A 19,014-nucleotide genomic window follows, 5' to 3' on the forward strand; every position below is an offset into this window, starting at 1 on the left:
TGCTTTCCATACATTATATACATTCTATAATGTATATACTGTATATATAATATACATACAGTATATACATTCTACATGTATATAATACAATATCTGAATTTACAAAAAATTTCCACCTGAGCTTAATGCTAGATTTGGGATAGTGGGGAAAACAAGAGTCAGTGAATTATAAAATAGATCAATACAAATATAAATCATCCAATCTAAAAAACAGGAAGAAATATGTACAGAAAAAGAACAGCTCCTCACTAATTATAAGAACACATTAACCTCTCTAAGATATATGTAATTTGAGTCCTAAAAGAGAAGAGAGAACAAATGGAATTGAAAAAAATTTAAAGACTTAATGGAATTATAGGTTAAAACAATCCCCAAATTTTGTACATGACGATAACTTACAAAAACACAGAACTCATCAAACATGAAGCAAGAGAAACAGAACGGCAATCATACTTGGCTACAGTAAGAGTCAAAGATGAAAAACCAAAGGTAAGGGGGAATCTGGAAAGCCTTATGAAAAGTAAAATTACATTACATACATTACGTACATCATACAAGTAACAATGTGGAACAGGATGGACTTCTCATCAGAATAAAATAGTAGCTGGAAGACAAAGGAACAACATCTTCACAGTGCTAAATGTGTAGATACCTGCCAAGCCCAAATTCCAGATCCAAAAAATTAATTTACCCCTGAAAACTAAAGGGAAATTAAAGTCACTTTACAATAAACACAGAATTCATCACCCACCGACTACTACAAGAAACACTATAGGGCAGTCTTCTGACTGAAATGATACTATGTAGAAACATGGATCTAACAGGAAAGGAAAAAAATATGAAGAATACCAGGAATGGCAAATACATGTATAAATGTAAAAGATAGTACATCTTTTCTTCTCCTTGCTGCACAGGGTATACGCTTACTATATCCTGTGTAAGGAACACACACACATGGTGTTAACATCATGGAGTTTATAAACCATTAGATCTGCTACACTGTGAATGATAAAAACAGCAGAAAGAATGCAGAACCAAGAGAACTATACTGTTCCAAAGTCTTCAGCATTTGATGCAACATACTAGCACAATGTTAACTCTGAGTGGACTGCCATGCATTCAGGGTAAATATTTGAAGCAACCACTTAAATAATTATGCAAAGCTATGTACCTTTGAAGCTATCCAACAGCGCTCAAATAATAAAAACAAAATCAAACCTATTATATTTTTCAAAACTCAGGTATATAACAATGACTATGTATGAGATAAATGTCCTTGTTAAAGTGAACAGGAAGAAAACCAAAGAGTGAGAAAATGAAGAAGATGGCAGAGAAGAGGCAGGTGCTATAGTTACTCAGGGCATAGTGAAAAGTCACTAACATTTATTTACTCTGCAGACTCCTGTGGTTAATAAAATCAACAAAAGAGGCCAAGAGGTCATTATGCCATGGGAAGGAAATTGCTGACATAACATTTCTTTCTGCAAATAATTGGAAATTTCAAAGAAAAAATTAATCCTGGGAGAGCAAAAGGAGAGCCATCAATGAGGTTCGGGTTCTAGATGTGGCTCAGAACCTTGGGGAACAAAACTTTTGTGAAAGGATGTAGTTAATATTATTCCAGAATGGAAGTGTACTTGAGACTGAAATGACATTTGGTTTATAAAGTGAATGTAAAGCCACATATCATGAAATAAACAGAAAAGACACATATAAAAAAATGTACTGCAAAATACAGATGGTTATTTATGTAAAGAATACTTTGAGGAAAAATATAGGAAGGTAAGTGGAAACAATTCACAACCTGAGACAGCCCTGTATCGATACTGATTATGGAAGAAAGCCGACCTGAGATTTTAATACAAGTTGGTAACTTTCTTTCTCTCTGTTGCACTCTCCTCTTTCCCTCCAAAAAACTCTAACTGTAAGTTTCAAAAAATGACATGCTTTGTTCCACAGTTAACTCGCTAATTTGTGCAGAGAATTATTTTTGAAGATTCAACAAAGAAATCATGTTGAACAACTGAGCACAGTGCATGGAACATTATATTAATTAACCAAAGGCTTGTTATTTCATTAGTTATTTCATCATCATCATTATCAGTAACAGCAGTGGCAGCAGTCTCTGTATAGGAGAGAACGTACACAATTAGCCAAAAGTAGAATTGAGAACGTCTTTATTCATTGACAATAGTTATGAAGGAACTGCTACAAACCAGCCCCATCTTGTCTGAAAAATATGGCCGCAAGTGTGGTCGGGTAAGAAGGTAGACAGTCACACTTGACTAATGAAAGACAACAAGAACCCAAATAGAGAAGGTTCTCACCAACTCTAAGAAATAAATATAACTATCATACCATACGACATTTGGAGTTGCTTTTATATAATACGGCCAGACCCAGGTGGAGAATTTGCCTTTCTCACTTAGTCAGCAGACTACCCTTCTCTTCAAACTCTGGTTCCTACCAATACTCAGTTCTTCATCCAGCATAATAATTACCCAGATATGCTTTTTGAACATTGACACCATGTTTAGAATGAAATGGGTTGGAGGAGAAGCATAAGAGTAATAATTACTTCAATTCCAATAAGTTCTAGGAACTTATTTATCACCTTATTCAATTATCACAACCCTTAGGGGTAGAAATGAGCATCCGTATTTTACAGATTAGGAAATAAGAAATCAGAGAGGTTCAGAATCTTGCCCAAGGCCACACAGCAAGTAGGCAAAGGAATGAGGGGGAACTCAGTCTGTGGAAGGCGTATCTGATTTCGCTCTGGCAGTATTTCCTCCCTAACCCATAAGAGACGCCATGACTTTGAGCCATAATGCAAAACTATTGAGTTGTGTCGGTGGTTAAGTATTTGAACCTTTATAGCAAAATTCACTGGGTGCATAATTAACAGAGATTCGCTAATCAAAGTACTAATGATACCCTAAGTGTTGCAGTGTTTTACTGCTTACAAAGCGCTTTCGGGTAATCACATAATTTGATTCTTAGAACAATGACCTGTGGCAGAGATTTCCCTCTGAACTTTACAGGCGAAGAAATCAAGGCTCAAAGAAATGTACTGACCTTCTCCCAGATCATTCAACCTCGAAAGGAGTCAAGTTGGGAAAGGAATGAATTCTAGCGTGCTATATCTTATATTCCCTTAAACACAATCGGTGCCACTTTCCACCCGGGCAAGATGATCAAGAGCAGAGCTCCCAGGAGTCCTTTCCCTGTTCGGAAATTACCTGTGGTATGTTCCTTTAGTGGATAATTACCCCTTCACCTGCAAGCTGAGATCCTAGTTACGATTCTGGTCTCTTTTCCATGGAACATACGTGTCAAAGGCCAATGCATTGCCCTGGGAATACAGATTTGGATCTGACATCGTTCATGCCATGTACAACCTGGGAACGCTTTTGTGATCTTAAAAGAAACACCGAAAGCATTTTCAACGATCAACTCCCATCCATACTCTTACAACATACCTCACATGAAATTTTTTTGGATGTGTTTCACTAAAAACCTGTGCATTTGAGCTGAGGGAGCAATTTTACCCTATATATTTTGCACATTTTATAGTAGGTTTCTTCTGCTTGTTAACACAACACACACAGAACAGGCAAAAAACGAACAACAACAAAAAAACCCTAAGCATTTTATCTTCTAGTCTGATTTCCAAGACTTATTTCAAAGAATTGGCATAATGTTAAAGTAACAGAAAATGCTAGGAGGAACTGTGATAGAAAAATCAAATAACAAAGGGAATTTGATATCTACCTCCCTGTGCTTTTGCCTGGCAAAATAAAATTGCTAATTGGTAGATTTGAATTTTAAAAACAGGTAAATGCCAATTGAGCAAAATGAGCCTTGTTTCAAAGCAAGAACAGAAGGAAGAAAGGAAGAAGGGAGGGAGAGAGAAGAATTTAATTTTATTTAGAATAAGAATGCTCTGTCACAATTTGTGCTTTAAAGACTATTCACAAAAAGATATGCCCTGGTACTTTATTCTCTTGAGAGTAGTATGTGTCGGAAGAATAGGTGAAATCGAATACTTCAGATTTGGGTTTTATATTCAGGCCTATCTAATAACTTGGGAGACTTGAATAAAATCATAAATGTTCTAAACCTTCAGTCACCAATCGACAAGTAGAGAAAATCTCACCTTCTCTTATAGTATTGTTACAAAGATTCAATGTATGAAATGATTGATAGATTCCGTTACTGGCTAAATCATATTTATTTTAGTGCATTCTCGAATTATGTGTAATGATTAAAGAGTAATTATCTCTTTTGCAACAAACATAACAGGAGAATAGTAAAATGTATGAAGAATTCCTACACATATATGTAAAGATAACTTGATTTTTTTAAGTATGCAAAATACATGATGGGCAGTTAACAGAAAAAAATACATGTACCTATATTCCCTCATTGGGAATCAATGAAATTCAAGTTCACATCATGAGGAGGTTGCTTTTGTAGCGAGCTTGTGGATTCAACACACGCATGAATTTTTTCTTCCTCCAAAACTTGTGTAGTGTAAGCAAAGGCACAACAACAACAAAAGGTACATACTCGTAGGGCAGAGAGAACAGATAAAGAAAGCATCTTATTACTGCTAATGAAGGAAGGGTTCCATAAAAGCTTGCATATTGAATTCTAAGCTCCCCTAATAGCTCTCAGGGTACCAGCCAAACACTTTATCTGCCAAACTGGAGAACAGAAAAGTCTGCTCTGAGGAACTAGCCAGCTCAGGTGAAAAAACTAAAACTACTAAGATTCAAAGTTTGCAAGCCAGGTCGCCCAAGAGGGTGTCCTACATTAAATTAGTTCCTTCCAGAGCTTGCCCTTCTCTTATTATGAGAAAAAAAGTCAACAATGATCAGACTTGTAAATATTTTCCAACATGAGTAACAGAAGCCAAAACATGCAAAACATATAAAGACAGACAGGATAGAGGTCACCATGATAAAGGCAACTGGAAGAAGCTATATAGGGGGATGAAAACTTAAAAACAACTATTGTCAATGTCTCCAGAGATCTCGAAAGAGGAGGAGACTCACAGACTTGTTCTCCCTGCTAGAGAGGGGCGAGGAAAGGGTCATGGAAAGAACTGACCATGTTCCCTTTCGAAAGCTAGAGGGAGCTCTTCCCATCACGACGAGCAGAAAATTCTCCCTGCATCACCAAGACATGGCCAATGGAAGAACAATACTGATACAGACAGAGACAACGAGAAGCCTTTTCTAAGTTATGTTATAGCTGGAAAGAAACCCATATACAAACGTACAGACATATACAATTCTCTAGAGTCTACAAGCACAGAGAGAATAAAAACTGAAGTGCAAGCATAAGAGAGTGACTACTTTGCTATACACGTGTTTTTTCTTTGTGTTGCATGGGAAGAGGAGTAAAGATTTGGAGGCTGTGGAATCAAATTCCGACTCTGCCGCTTGACCCCTCGGTGCAGTTGAGCAAACCAACCTCAGCGAACCTTACTTTCTTTATCCAGGAAAGGGAACAGTAAAACAGAGTGTACAGAATCACTGTAAGTACCCAAAATAATGGAAAAACACAGAGTTTGTGGTAAAGTGCTTGGTCCAAAGTAGAAATTAAATCAATATCAGTTTTATGAATATACTAAAATATACGGTGTTCCCATGGCACTGCAGGGGTTCAGCCATTCTCCTCAAATATTTTTGGTTTTTATTACTTTGTTATTTAAAAACCTCCCCAGTTACATATTTGTATCCATTGATTGATAAATATCTACACACACATATATATGTATATATATGTGTGTGTGTGTATATATATGTGTGTGTATATATATATACACATGTATATATATATATATATATATATATATATATATATATATATAAATAGAGCTACACATATATAGATAGAGCTGTATGTCTATGTAGCCATAACTACGTATACATATACTGGCTGATTAATTAATTGGGCAATAGAGAAAGTCTGCATGAAGTCCACCTTACTATAGAAGTCCAATTTCTACTTCCCAGAACGAAAGTAAACAGGAAAACAGCTCCCCTTGAGGACTTCTGGCTTTGTAATTCTTGATGCCACTTCTAAGTATTAACACCTCACAGTTTAAAGGTTCGATGGCTCTCAAGTTTGCACTTGTATTTTAGGGCGTTTAAATGTTCACCGCGTGATCCGAAGACCTACTGTAATAATTGACTGCGTGGGAAGGAAGGATATAAAACAGAAGAGGAACAGGAACCGAATTAGACACTCAAACGCATTCCAGCGCCAAAGATTGCTCTGCTGTGCCAGATCAAAACATGTCTCGCAAACATCCGCTTCTACTCGAAATTGCCGGGGAAAATGTGCCTGCACTTTACATTCAAGTGCACCCAGATTGCATTCTGAAAAATCATAATGATCCGTGGTTACAGTCATTCGGTTCCTGGTGGGTGCACTTGTGTCTTTTTTTTCTCCTTTCACCAGCCAGATACCTGCAGCCGGTGGTAAAGTCATAAACCACAACGCTGAATGAAAAGGCATTTGGGTTATGATTCAGTTCTCATTTCATGGTGCCTGGAGCAGTTAGGCCTGTTGACAATCACTTGATCAAACAATAAAGTTGGAATCCATTCTTTTCTCATTCCAGGACCTAGACAAATTCATCTATGAACCAAAGCAAGAGATTGCCAAGGCCTCCCTTTTAGCATTAATGCCAAAATGTTTTCACTGGGTTTTTTTGTTTAATGGAAAGCCTTTTGAGGCACTGAATTCCTTCAAATCTTTGGTGATAAGAAGTCTGTCCTAGTTCAGGCAGGACTAGCTTCTCTTGGCCGAGTGCTCTGGCTCCTGTAGAAAGGTGGTATAAACAATGATAAGCAAACATTTACTGAGAAGAACAGCATGGGAGCCTTACCCTGATTAGTGTATCTAATGCTCGTGACCCCACAAACAAAGCAGTAAACTCTTTATCCTACAGAGAGGAACAGTGAGGCCAAAAGAGAAGAAAAGAAATTATTAGATCCACCCATAAAGGCAGTGGGGCTGTGGGCATTGTGCGTTCATCCAGACCCACTTTCTCCATTTATGGGGCTCCAGCCTACATGTTCTGGCTTTCCCTGCCATTGGGTCTGGGGGCGCAATTAACCTCTGGCTGATAGAATGGGGGCATAAATAGTGTGAATTTATCCAGGTGAACCTGTTCAAAGAGGAGGCCCTTCACAAGTCCAAGACTAAATGAAGAATGTACCAAGTCCATTAAAAAATGGACCCGCAAAACAGTTCGTGCCAAAGTCGTAGATTGATGGAAGAAGGTACATCATACAAACTCCGTTAGCCACCTGTTAGACTTTAAGTAGGATATCAACTTTTTAAAAAAGATTTTATTTACTTATTTTTAGAGACAGGGGAAGGGAGGGAGAAAGAGAAGGAGAGAAACATCAATGTGTGGTTGCCTCTCACTTGGCCCCCACTGGGGACCTGGCCCCATAACTCAGGCCTGTGCCCTGACTGGGAATCCAGTGGCGACCCTTTGGTTCGTAGCCTGAGCTCCATCTACTGAGCTACACCTCTCAGGGCAGAAGTCAGAGGGACATTGTGGGGCTGGGCAAAAAAGGTAGAAAGATTAAGAAGTATAAATTGGTAGTTACAAAATAGTCACAGAGATAAGTAAAGTACAACACAGGGAATAAAGTCACTAATATTGTCATAACTATGCATGGTGCCAGGTGGATACTAGAATTATTGCAGGGATCACTTCGTGAATTCTGTAATTGTCCAACCACCATGCTGTACACCCGAAACTAATATAACATTAAATGCCAACTGGAATTTAAAATTAAATTTAAAACTAAAATAAAATGTGTCTTAATATGTTGCTATTCATTGGTTACTAGCTCTATAATATTTATATAAATGCCTGCGGCCTTCAGGGCCTGAGTGCTGAACTCTCATTGTGTGATTCTGGAGGACCAGATGTTAACCACAGTGCGGCACCATTCTTAAGCCTGGTGAACAAATGTATCCCCCTAGTTAGAATTCCCACTGTCTTCTTATTGTGTTGACCGGGGACATCATTTAGTAACTCACCCTCACTCTATCTCCGCTAAAAACATAGATACATATTTACTATTTGGAAAATCATAAATGTAATATTTTGAAGGCAAGGGAATAGGGTAGTCATCTTTTTGGAACCTTTGTTTTGCATTTGGGGCACTTGGAAATTAATGACTCCAGCAATCAGACCAATCTGATCAAGTTTATACAGACTTAGGCCCCCTAAGTGCATGTACATGTCATATTTTGCATAAAATCTCAGACTCCGCAGAATGGATTTAGAGCCCTGACACATGTGATGTCATGTCATTCAGAAAGGTGGCCCAGCAGTAGTTTTATTATCCTCATTTTATAGATGATAAAACACGGGATACGTGCGGTTAGTGCTTGGCCAAAGCCCAGACATTTGGCAGTTGGCAGAACTACGATTTAAATTCAAGACAATGTTACTCCACATTCATGACCTTTTGACTACTTAGGCATCCTCAGCCCCTGGGGTATAGTGAAATATGGCTCATTTTCTCGTAACTTCCAACTACTCGTTCAAACATAAAATTTGGGAAAATATGCCAGCCTCCGCCATTCACGGTATCTATCATTCATGCAGTTGTGCCAAGTGTGTGTGTGTGTGTGTGTGTGTGTGTGTGTGAGAGAGAGAGAGAGAGAGAGAAAGAGAGGCTAATAGAAAGATGGAGACTGAGATACAGGAAGATTGAGAAAGCTACTCCCTTCATAAATTATTACATAAGCAATTGCCTTTAGGACACATTTATTTTTCTATCCAAGAATCTTACAGAAAACTACTAGTAAAGCTAACAAAAAGTAACCTCCTGGGCTTATTTTCAAAGCTGACCCACTCTCTGGCCATAAGGGGCGCTGCTGAGACATCAAAAAGTGCCTGGCTCTCCTTAGCACTTGATGGCCTCCAGTGAGAAATTCCTCCTCTCCCCAGTTCTTGTCCTTTTTGCCTTCCTATGCCCCACCCACCTTACTGAACACAGGCTCTGTCCAATGATCAGTCCCTCCCACCAAAACAAAATGAATAAGCAATAAAAAGAACCCACAGTTTCCTCTTAAACAGTATGAGGGGATCACAGGACCCCCAACAGACTCAGGTTGTGATAAATAATTGCACAACCCTTACTAGCAATTATTTATCTAGGCCTTATTCTGCTCATTATCCTTTTGCCCCCCAGTAGACTGTCCTCCAAGAAGACAGTGGCTGTCATCTCCCTTATATTTTTGTGTTCCTTATAGCAGCACCTCCTGACACAGAGCAGAAATGTAATATTTGTTAAATAACTGAAAAGTGGTGGCTTTGTCCCAATTCAGGGAGTTAGGGAAATCTCTAACCAGGATAGAGCAAGGTCTCTAGTTTGCATTATTCCTGAATGGCTTCTGCACACCTCACACAATTATGTTGCTAAGACCGCCTAATGAAATGAGCCTACTGGGTCTCAGGCAAATGAGAAACACATGCCTGGACAGCACAGGCCACACACACATTCTCAGTTGCTTTTCCTCCTTCCTCGGGGGCAGCTGAGCTGGGGCAGGGCAGACGACATTGCTGAGCGGCACTCGGAGGTGCCTGTCTCGGTTCTGCACTGAGAACATCTGCTTCTCTCCACTCCTCCCCGCAGCAATTGTCTCCAGCTGGGGGACAAGCACCACAGGCTCGGTCCTCCACCAGAGCAGGGAGGCACTTTCTGCCAATTCAAACGCTATCACAGGAAGCAGGCAGGCAACTGATTAGTTAGAAATCCGTGGCGTACTCAATTCCAGCTGTTGCTGGACCAGCGCTGTGCCTTTGTTTTCACATCTAAAGTTTTGAAAAATAGTGAGACTAGCCTATTCTCTTGGTCTCAGTGTCTTCATTAAAGCCTCTATCACCGACACCTAGCGGGAAGCACAAAAATCTATTGGGAAGACCCAAGTTTGAATCAAGGCTTCTCCATTTATTGACACTGATACATAAGATTCTTCAGTATCTCATACCTCAAAAGCAGCTTCCTTGCTTACAAAATGGCAATAAGTTAGATCGGCGTCATAGGCTGCTGCAAAGATTCATCTTCCTCTCTTCACCTACCTCCTTATATCGTTAGAGGCACCTCATCATATCTCGAGAATATCTCATTATTCTCGTGCGCCATGCATCTCAAACTGTCCACAGACCACCTGCAGAGAATCGCCCACTGCCCAGGTAATCCTAGTGCATACTAAAGATTGTTATAAACTATTTGATCAACTTAAACTCCAGACTGCACTGACTCGGTCACAGACAGTAGGTATCTCTTTCCTATTCTGGAAGTTATGTTCCTTAAAACCTCATGTGATCAGGAAATGTGGGTATGAGTTTTCTTTTGGGTCATAAACCTGTGTTAGAGCTACCCAGAGGGTGTGGCGCGGCATTGCGAAGAGATGAAATGCCACTGACTGTCCACTCTAAAATGGTTAATTTGGGGGTTTGTGAATTTCACCTTTTTTTTTTTAAGCAAAAGTAATGTCAGCAACTTGGAAGCAGATCTCAGCGTTACTGGAGAAGCCCCCTTTTAGAAAATGCCACATTATCAGCACTTGGGATGGCACAAAGGACAACGATACTGGATGATAATAAATGAACATCAACAACTCCATGAGTTTTCAAACAGCTTCAAAGGGCCTGCCTCTGCGTGTGAAGATATTCACTAACTTAATTCTAGTACATTTCTTACCCCCACCACCCACACACAAATAATAGATATTTTTAATTATAAAAGTCTAAAGTAGAATTCTACAATAAGTTTTAAAAAGTATCCTGTTAGAAAGCCTGGTGCTATGGGATCATTGATAATGTATATCTTTATATTGGTCTGTAAAATTGTGGAGCATCTTACAGTTAATGCTACATTTAGTGAATAATGGTAGATAACATGATAAAGCTCTATACTGTCAACAGATACTTTTCATGGCGACCAATTCATTCACTTGCTTTCATTAATCAAGCTTCTGAATGTCCAATGCTGAATTCAGAACACAAATGGTCAAAAGGCTTTCACTGACGAATGTAAAGGATATTTGATCAAAGAGGATTTATAGTCCACTTCAAGAAACACTACGCTTCAAAAGTTCACCCTAAAGTTGGAGACGCAGGAACCTAAGGGCAATAGTAAAAACGTAGGACTATTGCAGGGGCAGTTGTGGGGTCCAGTTTGGGTACAAAACAATGATTGTCCCTTCTCAGAAATTGATAGGAGGCTTTGTAGAAGCAATAGTATTTGAGCAGCATCTTGCAGGACACATAGGGGTTCTGAGTTCATCACCATAGAATAACACAGGAAGGCCATTCCAGCCAGAGGCAGGAGGCCCTGAAAAGGACCAAGGGGAAAAGGTACGAAGCAATTTGTGAAGAGGAAAGGAGGCAGGTAGAAAGAAGGGAGAGGAGCAGGAGACAAGGCCTAAAGCCAAAACAAGAATCTTTGAAAATACGGGATTTCTAGGTATCACATTAAGAATCATTTTCTTACCGAGCCCTGTGAAGAGAAAGTTGAATGCATTAGGCCACGTCATTAATCTTCAGTGGTCCCTTTGATAAACCATATATGATATAGTATCAGGACCTAAGAAAAGCTTAAACTTTAGCCTTTAACCAGGAACCTTATCTTTGCCATCTCTAACTCCTCTAATTAAAAAAAAAGTCAAAATACTAATTCAATGTAATAGCTCTCATTATGGACGATATATTTTGGTCCAGGGATCGCATCAAACACACATACACAAGGATTTCCTCTGTTAAGCAACATAGTCACATGCTCACTTAAAAACACAGAAAGGGAAAAAAACATAAAAAGCCAATAAAATCTGAAATCACACCAAAAAGAAATGTAACCTCAAAGAAGTTTGATAAAAATTTACATCATTACAAAGCAACAAAGCCACTGAAGCCAATGTCTACGGTTTTATCATTCATTCACCTAAATATGTATTGAGTAAATGCTCTATTCATTTGGATTAATTACTGAAAGACTCTTTTATGTATCATGTAAAATGCACTTTTCTAATTTCCATAAGCTAACAACTGATTAAAGCCAAATGTATCATGACCCCATGAACGCGACCCTGAATTACCTTGGTTAATTGTGTGTTTGTGTGTGTGTGTGTGTGTGTGTGTACATAAGTGGTTAATCTAGAAAAGTGGGGGATAAAAATATCCATTACTTTTGTTACAATTTGTCTTTAGCAACAGTGGAGAATATATTCCAGGGAATGTGTCTTGACTTATATCAGAAACAATGCCATCTTTGTCATAATCCTATGATATTCGGTTTGGAGAGTTCAGAAAACAAGAAACAAATGCCCCCATAACCTCTTTGAAAATATTATTATTGAAATGAGAGCATGTCCCTTTACTGGAAAGCAGAGACTCACTGGAAGCTGTGGTTAAATTATAAAAGGAAAAGTATCTGTGACATATGTGTTCTTGTCCTTAATATTAGTACTGACATTCATCCAAACATATAAACATGTTTAACTTGGAATCGATGCTGTTATTTTACCACCGGTTCTGCAAATTTGATGTCCTACACATTTTAATTCACTTTTCCACTCATCTCCCTTTTCTTTACACCATAAATTTTGAACAGACTGCTTTGGATTAACCTTTTCATCCCCAGATCCTACCATTCCCCAAGCGTGGAGGAGCCTCTTGACAACTGTTTGAATCGGTGAAAAGAGAAGGAAAGAGCAGGTGTATCTGTGAGTGACTGAGTGAACATGTCCGTCGGTAAATAAATAAATGAGTGGGCAACTGTCCTTGCAGAATTCACCTAATTCTAAAAGGTCAGTAGCATTTTTATTTCCATCTGACAAAGAGTTAAAACCTTGAAGAATTTGAGTGATAAAATATTACACACTGTTATTATTGTCAAGAAATTACAATGCGCCAGTCATTCTGCTGAATACTCTCGTAATTTTTAAGGTATTGGGGGTGGGGTCCTCTCAGCCGCTTGAAATCTACATAAGATGGGCTTAAATCAAGGTGCCCATGTGGTTATTTTATAAACTGTGACAAATGTGAAAGGGAAAATGGATATCGTTAATAATGTTCTAGGACTACAGAATTCAACCAGGATTCTCCCCAGAAAATTGGCACGTCATGGTGCTCTCGCTTAAAGATCTATTTCATGGGTTAGGAATTTCCAGACACCTTCACACAGCGCATTAGAGTCTCCATATTCATTCTGACTCTGTGTTCTGGACTCTTCTTTTCCATGGGAGGGAGAAACTAAGGGTGAATTTTGGGCAAATGTAAAAAATAGCACCTCCGCCAAGCAGAGCAGACTAATGATTTGGGGTAGGGTTGAAAAAGAAATTTTACTTAGCAAGGCACAGCCAGGAAGGGTGAGTTGAACATCAAGCATTGAGGATTTAAATGGACTCACCAGCAAATGTCTACCTGCCTCTTCCCCAGCTTCAGAACTTCTCTAACCCATTCTTCTCTCTCCCCTTTCATCTCTGTAGGAGTAAAAACTCTCCCCCTGTCTATTTTTGTGCATGTAGTTTTAGCATCCCTCACTTATCTGTACTTGTGAAACCCCTTGATTGTCTCCCCTTGTATTCCAAAGGCAGTATTTCTTACCTCTAAAGCCCACCGATTCCTGTCTTCTAGAAGCAATGTGGAGTCGATATTACATTACATTTCAAGGTGTCAGCGTGATTGAAAACATTTGTGACAATAACTCATAAATACCCGCCACTTCTAATACACTGCACAGGAAAACCAGGTTACCTACATGTCGCACCTGAGCCTTTGCCGAAGCTTCTGGTAGCCCACCTGAGGGCATATTTCTTTACTATTCCTTACAGTTTTGCCTTGTGTCTGGGGTTTTTATCCCCAACATGATTCCTGGAGGGACCCCCTCCTCCTAACCTTCAAAAATACTGCAGCGGTCTTACATTATAATTCTGAAACTGTGATACAAATACTCTCTTGAACTTGTCTAGGGCCCCAGTCTGGGTTTGCTTTCCTCTCATTGAATTTGCACCTTAACCATTGTTCCCCCTCAATAAATCGCTAATCTGTATGTGACGAGTGACAGAAAATCACCCTGAACTAGAATAAACAACAGCAACAATAATCGATGCTGGTCAATGGAGAGTACACATTGGATTTGAAAAGTCCAGGGTCTGGGGTAGACTCAGGACCCTGGATGATGCCACAAAGTGCTCTGGATGCATATTTGATCCACTCGTCTCTCCTCTCCTTGTGTCGACTTCATTCTCGGGTTGCAAACGGTGTTCGGATGACTGTGGAAGCATCGTCTTCACACCCTCCCAGGTGGAAGTGTGTCTCTTAAAGGAGATCCTCTTTGTACTAGTTCCTCCAAAGCCATGAGTTTCACTCTAGTTTTGTTTCCTTGACTTATGTGCACACTGAACCCATCGCTGTGCCCAGCAGTATTTGGGTCTCGGGTAGGCCTGGCCTGCTCACGGACTCCAGGCCTGAAGCTTCTCCAAGACAGCAGAGAATGGTCCGAGAAGAGTGTGGTGCTTTGTACAAAGGAGAGAAAGGGTGGAAGGTACACACAGCAAATGTCTTCCACACCCACTTTTTGTGATTACTTTGTTCTTCCTCATTTTTTACAACCCCGCTAATGTCTCTTCCCTGCGTATTATTTCTTTTCTTTTTTCCCACCAAGCTATAGGGCCACATTCTGGAAGTCATTAATACAGAGTCCTGTGGGGAACACCATGGATGGAAGAAAGAAGTAAATTTCCCAGTGTAATTCTTCCCCGTCATCTCTTTCTCTAACATACAAATATCGAAACAGAAGAATTTTGCAAGATGTTCACAGGGTAATATGGTATAAAGTAGGCACTCAATAAATACCTGTTGATAGATTTTTAAGTCCCACTAAACCACTTCTTCAGAGCCCCTTTGGCCCAATTAATATCTTTACAAGAAAGGACAAATCCACAGAGCAACGCTGAAAAGAATAGATGGATTTTGTATATAGCTTAGTCTATAATCTTCAAGATACATGTTGCTTGGAGAGATACTGGAGGTGGTTTGTCATTCCCAACGTGTCTCTTTAGCATCAATAAGGGACATGGTGGGGAAAAGAACAGAATGTGCCACTAAATATTACAACAACAAACACTACGATTTACTAGAAAAACTAGGAGTATTGATTCATGTTCTATTTTTAAGACTCTTAAAGCAAGTTGGCTTCATAAAGATTGAGAGGGTGTTTTTATGCTTTTGTTTTTGTTTGATGGAGTAAGGCAAACATAAAAGAAACCACTTCCTTTCTTGCAGTTGGGAGTGGAGTGCTCCCGACAAGCGTGGATTTGAGGATGCAGAGACGCAAGCCCACCTCCCCAGTCCACTCTGTGCGGGCAGTATGTCCCCAGGAGTCTATCCCCACGGTGGCCCTCAGATCCCTCACCTGTACAAGCAGGGAGGCAATCACAGCTACTTTGACACAGTTATTATAAGGCTCACATGCATGATATTACTTTTTCTTCTTTTTATTTGCAATAGGTTAACAAAGTGGTTAAAAACACATTGTTCATTGTTAGGTTTTCCTGGTCACGAGTCTCAGTTCCAGCTCCTATTAGCTGGGTGATCTTTGGACGACTGTGCAAGAAATGCGTGCAATCTATTTCCACTTGTGAATGAAGGAAACACATGTATGTACCTGCTTAGGACATTTCTGAAAGGGTGGACCAAAACCTGCCCAGGACGGCAGCCCTGCAACAGGTGACTAAATGAAAATGCAGAGAGAATATGTCAAAAATTTTTAAATCAATTTTAAAACTCTAAATCAAATGACAATAAAAACAGAGAGACAAGAGAGTGGAAATTGATAATAATTCTGCATGAGACATAAAGGCCTGTTTCCTTATATTCTTTGGCTTACAGGAGAGAAGTAGACAAAATCGGGTTTTGCTTTCTTCATCATTACGCTCCAAAATCTTGGATCAGTTACATACTGCTTTGGTTTATTTCTGTAAAACTGAGAATACTGATACCTATATACTGAAATCATTATAGAGAGTCAATAAGAAAAACCCTTATAGAAACCTTAGCATAGTGACTAATAAACATCAGTATCACTTTACTGTTGACTTCTGCCATCATCATGGAGAAGCCAACATCACAAACTGTGGACACACATCTAGGACTAGTCATACTTTCTCCTTTCCTTCCCTAGGAAGGAAGTACTGAGCTTTCCCGAAGTTTACTCAGTAAAGTATGAGTAGAGTTGTGTTTTTTTAATTTATCGGAGTGACATCAGTTAATCAAATTAGACAGATTTAAATGTATAATTCTATGATACATCATCTGTATATCGTATTGTGTGTTCACCACCCCAAGTCAAGTCTCTTTCCCTCACCATTTATCCCTACCTTGACCCTACCACGCCCACCCCTTTCCCTCTGTTAATCTCCATACTGTTATCTGTGTTTGGGCTTTTTTTTTTAATCCTTCACCTTTTCTACCCAGCACCCCAGCCCTCCTTCCCTCTACAGCTGTCTCTGCATCTACAAGCCTGCCTCGAGGCTGTTCCCTTTGTTCATTAGATCCTAATGAAAGCCTTCTGCCCCTTCTCTCCATGGGGTCTGAGTGATGTGTGTACCTCGGGGTAGAATTTTCTGCCCCATCAGCATTTAGGGTTGGTCCTTTGTCACTCAGTGACTGGTTAGTGGAGTACTGGCAAACAAGTTCATTTTGAAAGCCTTTAAAAAATAATTTATATATTGATTTGAGAGAAAGGAAGGGAGAAGGAGGAGAGAAAGAGAAAGAGACAGAGACAGAGAGAGGAACATTCATTTGTTGTTCCACTTCAATATGCATTCATTGGTTGATTCTTACATGGTATGTGCCCTGACTGGGGATCAAACCTGCAACCTTGGCATATCAGAGGATGACCTAACCAACTGAGCTACCCAGCCAGGGCAAACAGGTTCATTTTTAAGAACTCCACTCAGAAGAGCTCCAGCAAAAAAGCAATTCTTTGACCGTGGACACTTTCAAAATCTTCCAGAAACATACATGGCAGAAACTCTCGGGTCTGCTGAGTGAGTGCTAACGGGAAATGTTGTGGGACATGAACTCGTTTCCCTCCAGAATAGCGGCTGCCTTTCTGAGGCTGTTCCCCCTTCCCTCTCGCTTCCATGGTGACGCGTCGGAGGAAGAGTGCTGAAACAGTGTCATCTGGAGTCACCCTTGTTAACCACCACGTGCTCTCTGCGCAGGGCAGCACGGCCCGAGGCGCAGACCGCACAGGTGGTTGTCGAAACCACCAAGCAAATGCTCCTCAATGCTTTTAAAACATTGTAACCACAGGAGTAGTTATTATCATTATTCCCCTTGGGGACAATTTGACCTGGAAGCAAATAATTTTGAAAAGGCCCAAAGCACAAATATAGAAAGTAGTACTTTAAGTCAAAAATTTTAAAAGCCACATATAAAAAATAGCATTTACTGATGGCTAGTGCTCACCAGAACACTTGCAACATGGAATTCAGTTTGGACTTTGAACCCCTTTCCTCTGACCTTGTTATGACTGATAACCAAAAGTGGTCCTTGGTTTTGTAACCATTTAAAATCAGCATGTTTCTTCCCCAGAGAGGGTCTTTATTTTCCACAAAAGAATATCTCTGGCCCTGACTGGGTGGCCCAGTTGGTTGGAGTGTCACCCTGTACACGGCAATGTTGTGGGTTCAGCTCCCAGCCACGGAGCATATGAGAGGCTCCCCATCTCTCTCTCTCCCTCTCTCTCTTCCCCTGCCCCTCGAATAAATCAATAAACATTCCCTTGAGTGAGGATTTTTAGAAGTGTTTAAAGGAATATCTCTGACCCTGCTCCATTTAATACGCCCTTGTGTGTATTGCCTGTCTATCTTTACTTTGGCAGAAAGTACATGTGGGCTAAAGAGACAGAAAACTGTGTTTGAATCCTCACATTGATCATCGCAGTACACCTGGGTGAACAAATTACTAAATTAAATAAGGGGGAGGAAAACACATTATAGATAGATAGATAGATAGACAGACATAGATATAGATATAGATACAGATATAGATATATAGATAGATTTTTAGGTATTTGTTATCCATTATGAAGAATTAGCTCACATAATTATATATGCTGAGAATCCCCATAATCTGCCGTCTACAAGCCTAAGAGCCAGCAAAACTGGTGGTATCATTCAGTCCAAGCCACAGTCCCGAGAACTAAACCTCTGATCCCCATCTAAGGGCAGGAGAAGATGCAATGAGATGTCCCAGCTTATCCAGGGAAGCAGAGAAAAAGGGGGCAAATTCTGCCTTCCTTTACCTTCTGTTATATTTAGGTCCTCAGCAAATTAGATGATGCCCCCACCCTACGGGGAGAGCAAACTACTGAGTCCACTGATTCTAAAGCCGTCCAGAAACACTCATACACACACCCGGAAATAACACTGAGTCTGGGCGTCGCATGGTCAGGCAGGTTGACATATAATATTAACCATCACACATGGATATTGGTGCAGTTGCCATTGAAGGCTGGTCCCCACTTGTTTCTAGAAACTTCCAAAGTAACTCCAGAGGGAAAACAGTGCAGACAGTTCTGATCCTCTTCGGCTCAGCCCTTCTCGTGATGTTCGGAAAAACACTTTCTCCTCACATATACCCATGTCTTAATCCTTAAAACATTCAGATGTTACCCCATTTTTTTAAAGGTTTTTGCAGCCCTGGCCAGGCGGCCCAGTTGGTGAGAGCATTTTCCCACACACCAAAAGTCTGCAGGTTTGATTCCTAGTCAGGGGACATACCTAGTTTGTGGGTTCAACCCCCACAAATTCAGGGAACTTCTGGGAAGCAACCAATCAATGTTTGTCTCTCACATCTATGTTTCTGTCCCTCTAAAATCAGTGGATATCTCCTTTGGTGAGGATTAAAAATAAAATAAAAAAGTAAAAAATATAAGTAACTAAATGGTTTTG

Source organism: Artibeus jamaicensis, unplaced genomic scaffold (assembly GCF_021234435.1).
Source record: "Artibeus jamaicensis isolate MK-2021 breed Jamaican fruit bat unplaced genomic scaffold, CSHL_Jam_final contig_464, whole genome shotgun sequence".
NCBI lineage: Eukaryota > Metazoa > Chordata > Mammalia > Chiroptera > Phyllostomidae > Artibeus > Artibeus jamaicensis.